This window comes from Oncorhynchus masou, chromosome 30, assembly GCF_036934945.1.
Source record: "Oncorhynchus masou masou isolate Uvic2021 chromosome 30, UVic_Omas_1.1, whole genome shotgun sequence".
Lineage (NCBI taxonomy): Eukaryota > Metazoa > Chordata > Actinopteri > Salmoniformes > Salmonidae > Oncorhynchus > Oncorhynchus masou.
The window spans coordinates 6999316-7006815 of record NC_088241.1 but is presented as its reverse complement, the minus strand read 5'-3'; the positions used below and the strand labels follow the sequence as shown (position 1 = coordinate 7006815).

Below are 7500 nucleotides of genomic sequence, written 5' to 3'. Positions count from 1 at the left end.
ATGTCTGATTGGCGGCTGACTCCTGTGCTTCCATTCAATGGAGAAGAACAGCGAGAGAATGTACCCTGCTGAAAACACACACACACACACACACACACACACACACACACACACACACACACACACACACACACACACACACACACACACACACACATACACACACACACACATACACACACACACATTCACAGCCATACAAACAGTACACTTACACCTCGACCCTCTCTCTCACACAAGCATCCACACAACGCAGGTTACAGAACCAGAATGCATTCCCCCTGTCTTTTGTCTGTCTGCCGATGTGCTCCTCTCTTTCTACACATGGTGTGTAGTGTGTGTGTGTGTGTCACAGCTGTAGCTGTCTGCTTTAAATCTAAATTACAATTAATGTAATTGGCTCTCAATTCAAGGGATTGCTGTTTGACCCTCTAACCCCCCCCCTCTCTCTGCCGAGCACAATCTGCTTTGTGCTCTCCCTCTCCCTCTGCCTAGCACACTCTGCTTTGTGCTCTCCTCTCTCTCTCCCTCTGCCTAGCACACTCTGCTTTGTGCTCTCCCTCTCCCTCTGCCTAGCACACTCTGCTTTGTGCTCTCCTCTCTCTCTCCCTCTGCCTAGCACACTCTGCTTTGTGCTCTCCCTCTCCCTCTGCCTAGCACACTCTGCTTTGTGCTCTCCCTCTGCCTAGCACACTCTGCTTTGTGCTCTCCCTCTGCCTAGCACACTCTGCTTTGTGCTCTCCCTCTGCCTAGCACACTCTGCTTTGTGCTCTCCTTTTGTCTCTGCCTAGCACACTCTGCTTTGTGCTCTCCCTCTCTCTCCCTCTGCCTAGCACACTCTGCTTTGTGCTCTCCCTCTCTCTCTGCCTAGCACACTCTGCTTTGTGCTCTCCTCTCTCTCTCCCTCTGCCTAGCACACTCTGCTTTGTGCTCTCCCTCTCCCTCTGCCTAGCACACTCTGCTTTGTGCTCTCCTCTCTCTCTCCCTCTGCCTAGCACACTCTGCTTTGTGCTCTCCCTCTCCCTCTGCCTAGCACACTCTGCTTTGTGCTCTCCCTCTCCCTCTGCCTAGCACACTCTGCTTTGTGCTCTCCCTCTCCCTCTGCCTAGCACACTCTGCTTTGTGCTCTCCCTCTCCCTCTGCCTAGCACACTCTGCTTTGTGCTCTCCCTCTCCCTCTGCCTAGCACACTCTGCTTTGTGCTCTCCTCTCCCTCTGCCTAGCACACTCTGCTTTGTGCTCTCCCTCTCCCTCTGCCTAGCACACTCTGCTTTGTGCTCTCCCTCTCCCTCTGCCTAGCACACTCTGCTTTGTGCTCTCCCTCTCCCTCTGCCTAGCACACTCTGCTTTGTGCTCTCCCTCTCTCTCTGCCTAGCACACTCTGCTTTGTGCTCTCCCTCTCCCTCTCTCTCTGCCTAGCACGCTCTGCTTTGTGCTCTCCCTCTCCCTCTGCCTAGCACACTCTGCTTTGTGCTCTCCCTCTCCCTCTCTCTCTGCCTAGCACGCTCTGCTTTGTGCTCTCCCTCTCCCTCTGCCTAGCACACTCTGCTTTGTGCTCTCCTTTTCTCTCTGCCTAGCATGCTCTGCTTTGTGCTCTCCCTCTCTCTCTGCCTAGCACACTCTGCTTTGTGCTCTCCCTCTCCCTCTCTCTCTGCCTAGCACGCTCTGCTTTGTGCTCTCAATCTCCCTCTGCCTAGCACGCTTTGCTTTGTGCTCTCCCTCTATCTCTGCCTAGCACTCTGCTTTGTGCTCTCCTCTCTCTCTCCCTCTGCCTAGCACACTCTGCTTTGTGCTCTCCCTCTCCCTCTGCCTAGCACACTCTGCTTTGTGCTCTCCCTCTCCCTCTGCCTAGCACGCTCTGCTTTGTGCTCTCCCTCTCCCTCTGCCTAGCACACTCTGCTTTGTGCTCTCCCTCTCCCTCTGCCTAGCACACTCTGCTTTGTGCTCTCTCTCTCCCTCTGCCTAGCACACTCTGCTTTGTGCTCTCCCTCTCCCTCTGCCTAGCACACTCTGCTTTGTGCTCTCCCTCTCCCTCTGCCTAGCACACTCTGCTTTGTGCTCTCTCTCTCCCTCTGCCTAGCACACTCTGCTTTGTGCTCTCCTTTTGTCTCTGCCTAGCACACTCTGCTTTGTGCTCTCCCTCTCCCTCTGCCTAGCACACTCTGCTTTGTGCTCTCCCTCTCCCTCTGCCTAGCATGCTCTGCTTTGTGCTCTCCCTCTCCCTCTCTCTCTGCCTAGCATGCTCTGCTTTGTGCTCTCACTCTCTCTCTGCCTAGCATGCTCTGCTTTGTGCTCTCCCTCTCTCTCTGCCTAGCATGCTCTGCTTTGTGCTCTCCCTCTCCCTCTCTCTCTGCCTAGCATGCTCTGCTTTGTGCTCTCCCTCTCTCTCTGCCTAGCACGCTCTGCTTTGTGCTCTCCCTCTCCTCTCTCTCTGCCTAGCACGCTCTGCTTTGTGCTCTCAATCTCCCTCTGCCTAGCACGCTCTGCTTTGTGCTCTCCCTCTCCCCTCTCTCTCTGCCTAGCACACTCTGCTTTGTGCTCTCCCTCTCCCTCTGCCTAGCACACTCTGCTTTGTGCTCTCCCTCTCCCTCTGCCTAGCACACTCTGCTTTGTGCTCTCCCTCTCCCTCTGCCTAGCACACTCTGCTTTGTGCTCTCCTCTCTCTCTCCCTCTGCCTAGCACACTCTGCTTTGTGCTCTCCCTCTCCCTCTGCCTAGCACACTCTGCTTTGTGCTCTCCTTTTGTCTCTGCCTAGCATGCTCTGCTTTGTGCTCTCCCTCTCCCTCTGCCTAGCACACTCTGCTTTGTGCTCTCCTCTCTCTCTCCCTCTGCCTAGCACACTCTGCTTTGTGCTCTCCCTCTCCCTCTGCCCAGCACGCTCTGCTTTGTGCTCTCCCTCTCCCTCTGCCTAGCACACTCTGCTTTGTGCTCTCCTCTCCCTCTCCCTCTGCCCAGCACACTCTGCTTTGTGCTCTCCCTCTCCCTCTGCCTAGCACACTCTGCTTTGTGCTCTCCCTCTCCCTCTGCCTAGCACACTCTGCTTTGTGCTCTCCCTCTCCCTCTGCCTAGCACACTCTGCTTTGTGCTCTCCCTCTCTCTCTGCCTAGCACACTCTGCTTTGTGCTCTCCCTCTCCCTCTGCCTAGCACACTCTGCTTTGTGCTCTCCCTCTCCCTCTGCCTAGCACACTCTGCTTTGTGCTCTCCTTTTCTCTCTGCCTAGCATGCTCTGCTTTGTGCTCTCCCTCTCTCTCTGCCTAGCACGCTCTGCTTTGTGCTCTCCCTCTCCCTCTCTCTCTGCCTAGCACGCTCTGCTTTGTGCTCTCAATCTCCCTCTGCCTAGCATGCTCTGCTTTGTGCTCTCCCTCTCCCTCTCTCTCTGCCTAGCATGCTCTGCTTTGTGCTCTCCCTCTCTCTCTGCCTAGCATGCTCTGCTTTGTGCTCTCCCTCTCTCTCTGCCTAGCATGCTCTGCTTTGTGCTCTCCCTCTCCCTCTCTCTCTGCCTAGCATGCTCTGCTTTGTGCTCTCCCTCTCTCTCTGCCTAGCACGCTCTGCTTTGTGCTCTCCCTCTCCCTCTCTCTCTGCCTAGCACGCTCTGCTTTGTGCTCTCAATCTCCCTCTGCCTAGCACGCTCTGCTTTGTGCTCTCCCTCTCCCTCTCTCTCTGCCTAGCACACTCTGCTTTGTGCTCTCCCTCTCCCTCTGCCTAGCACACTCTGCTTTGTGCTCTCCTTTTGTCTCTGCCTAGCACACTCTGCTTTGTGCTCTCCCTCTCTCTCTGCCTAGCACACTCTGCTTTGTGCTCTCCCTCTCCCTCTGCCTAGCACACTCTGCTTTGTGCTCTCCCTCTCCCTCTCTCTCTGCCTAGCACAATCTGCTTTGTGCTCTCCCTCTCCCTCTGCCTAGCACACTCTGCTTTGTGCTCTCCTCTCTCTCTCCCTCTGCCTAGCACACTCTGCTTTGTGCTCTCCCTCTCCCTCTGCCTAGCACACTCTGCTTTGTGCTCTCCTCTCTCTCTCCCTCTGCCTAGCACACTCTGCTTTGTGCTCTCCCTCTCCCTCTGCCTAGCACACTCTGCTTTGTGCTCTCCCTCTCCCTCTGCCTAGCACACTCTGCTTTGTGCTCTCTCTCTCCCTCTGCCTAGCACACTCTGCTTTGTGCTCTCCCTCTCCCTCTGCCTAGCACACTCTGCTTTGTGCTCTCCCTCTCCCTCTGCCTAGCACACTCTGCTTTGTGCTCTCCCTCTCCCTCTGCCTAGCACACTCTACTTTGTGCTCTCCCTCTCTCTCTGCCTAGCACGCTCTGCTTTGTAGTCTCCCTCTCTCTCTGCCCAGCACGCTCTGCTTTGTGCTGTCCCTCTCCCTCTCTCTCTGCCTAGCACTCTGCTTTGTGCTCTCCCTCTCCCTCTCTCTCTGACTTGCACGCTCTGCTTTGTACTCTCCCTCTCTCTCTGCCTAGCACGCTCTGCTTTGTACTCTCCCTCGCTCTCTGCCCAGCATGCTCTGCTTTGTGCTGTCCCTCTCCCTTTCTCTCTGCCTAGCACATTCTGCTTTGTGATCTCCCTCTCTCTTTCTCATCTTTTCCGTGTTCTTCTCTCTGTTCTGCTTTTCCTCATCAATATTCCTCTCCGCCCTCTACCTCTATCAGTACATCCATCTTTCTCTCAGTGTAATACTTCCTCCCGTATCCCCATCCCCATCCCTGGTCCATCCCATCTTCCCTCACTCCCTTTATCCTATCCTACCACTAGCATGTTCTTTGCTCACCATTCATCCATCCAATTGTCTGGATGTTTTACCTCTCTGTTCCCTTTCTCCCTGCATCCCTCCTTCTCTCCCTGTGATAATCAGAGGAATAATGTGTCTCATTGTATTCTTTATATATTCTGTTCTATTTATAATGAAGAGACATCAGCCTTCTACAGTCAGAGCACAGGGACATGGTGTGCATTGGGAGAGGAGAGAAAGAGCGATTGAACGAGGGAGGGAGTGGTGGTTGTGGGTTGAGGGGGGTAGGAAATTGGTCTGGCTAGCGGAACAGCTTTTCACCTCTCTCTCTCTCCCTCTCTCTCTCTGTCTCTCTCTCTCTCTCTCTCTCTCCCTCTCTCTCTCTGTCTCTCTCTCTCTCTCCATTCTGCTTTGTATTCTGCTGAGATGACAGGGGGAAAGCTTTATTGCTCGGAGTTGGTATCGATCGGGGCCCCTAGTAGGGGGGAAGGGGAGGGATGCACACTGCCGGCCCTTTCTCAACGACACGTGCTTCAAATCCCACCTCAACCCACTCCTCCCTCTCTCTCTCTCCCTGACTCTGAAATTCAAATTCAAGGCTCCTATTCTCCAAAGGGTAGGAGAGAAAGGTGTCTGCCTGCTTCCCCTGGCTGACCGAAGGCCTGAATGGAGCTTCAATCTGATAAGTCATCTTCCACAAACACAAACAACCAGAAGAAAGATGCATAAATATTTTTTTAAAGACAGGAGAATATATGACCCACCCATAACCCCTTCTTCTCTCCTTCATCTTTCTATATAATGGTCCTTGCCTCCTCCTCTCCTCTCCATCTTTCTATATAATGGTCCTTGCCTCCTCCTCTCCTCTCCATCTTTCTATATAATGGTCCTTGCCTCCTCCTCTCCTCTCCATCTTTCTATATAATGGTCCTTGCCTCCTCCTCTCTCCTCCATCTTTCTATATAATGGTCCTTGCCTCCTCCTCTCCTCTCCATCTTTCTATATAATGGTCCTTGCCTCCTCCTCTCTCCTCCATCTTTCTATATAATGGTCCTTGCCTCCTCCTCTCTCCTCCATCTTTCTATATAATGGTCCTTGCCTCCTCCTCTCCTCTCCATCTTTCTATATAATGGTCCTTGCCTCCTCCTCTCCTCTCCATCTTTCTATATAATGGTCCTTGCCTCCTCCTCTCTCCTCCATCTTTCTATATAATGGTCCTTGCCTCCTCCTCTCCTCTCCATCTTTCTATATAATGGTCCTTGCCTCCTCCTCTCCTCTCCATATTTCTATATAATGGTCCTTGCCTCCTCCTCTCCTCTCCATCTTTCTATATAATGGTCCTTGCCTCCTCCTCTCCTCTCCATATTTCTATATAATGGTCCTTGCCTCCTCCTCTCTCCTCCATCTTTCTATATAATGGTCCTTGCCTCCTCCTCTCCTCTCCATCTTTCTATATAATGGTCCTTGCCTCCTCCTCTCCTCTCCATATTTCTATATAATGGTCCTTGCCTCCTCCTCTCCTCTCCATATTTCTATATAATGGTCCTTGCCTCCTCCTCTCCTCTCCATCTTTCTATATAATGGTCCTTGCCTCCTCCTCTCCTCTCCATATTTCTATATAATGGTCCTTGCCTCCTCCTCTCCTCTCCATATTTATATATAATGGTCCTTGCCTCCTCCTCTCCTCTCCATCTTTCTCCTTCAATACCTTTATTTTCTCAGAGTCAGGTGAGAATTATTTCTTTCACAAGTGAAGAATGAGCAGGGCCTAACATGCATAATTCACACACAAACACACACACACACACACACACACACACACACACACACACACACACACACACACACACACACACACACACACACACTGACCCTGGGTACAGTATGTTTCTCTAAAGCCCATCGAGATGCTTTATTCATTTTCATGCAGTAGCCCTTCTGCAATTCATCTCCAGAGTAGGATTATAAACCAACAGATTCCAAATGCCTATTTCCTTTCCTCTGTAAGGAATGAACCAACCAAGCAGTGAAACAGAGCAACAGCTTCCGTCTGTTTATCCATTAAGGACATGCGTGACGCTTCACATGTCACTGAGGAGCGGAACAGATTGGCCTTTCGGCCCACCGGGTTCAAGTCCATGACCAGAGGGTTGGAGGGTCCACTATTCCCCAGGGGGGAGAGTCCCCTGCTGTCTCCCCCCAGAGCGATGCTCCTCACCCCTCCTGTCCTGCTGGCTCTCTAAGCCCTACATAGACTGACTGATCACACACACATATGTAGACCTGAGCCTGCAGACTTAATGGACCTGTTTCAAATGGTACAGTATAATCACTGTCAATCAACTTAGCTAGCTACCGCTTTCTATTCACTATTCTCACAATAGAACTGTTTTTAGTTTTACAATGTGAAAGAGTCTGCAGTGTTTTCATCCAGTTCAAAATCATCCTCACACCTGCTGCTTGGTTGACATGACCAACACACACCATCACCTGAGAAATCTCTGAGTGGAAAATCTGAAAAGATATATGTGCTATTTGAGTGAACAGTAAGCCTAGATTTCCTCCAGGTATTATATTAAGTCCTAGCCGTGTGGTGTGGTGGATGTATGCCTTTAGATTGGGTTCAGTGATAAGAGTATCCACACACACACACACACACACACACACACACACACACACACACACACACACACACACACACACACACACACACACACACACACACACACACACACACACACACACACACACACACACACATACACACACACACACAC

General features: G+C 52.0%; 1 protein-coding gene across 3 annotated transcripts in view; it reads right to left on the bottom strand.

Moving 5' to 3' along the window:
* Nucleotides 1-7500, bottom strand: part of pou2f2b (POU class 2 homeobox 2b) — a 117361-nt gene that overhangs the window by 61272 nt on the left and 48589 nt on the right. The gene's annotated exons all lie outside the window — the stretch shown is intronic.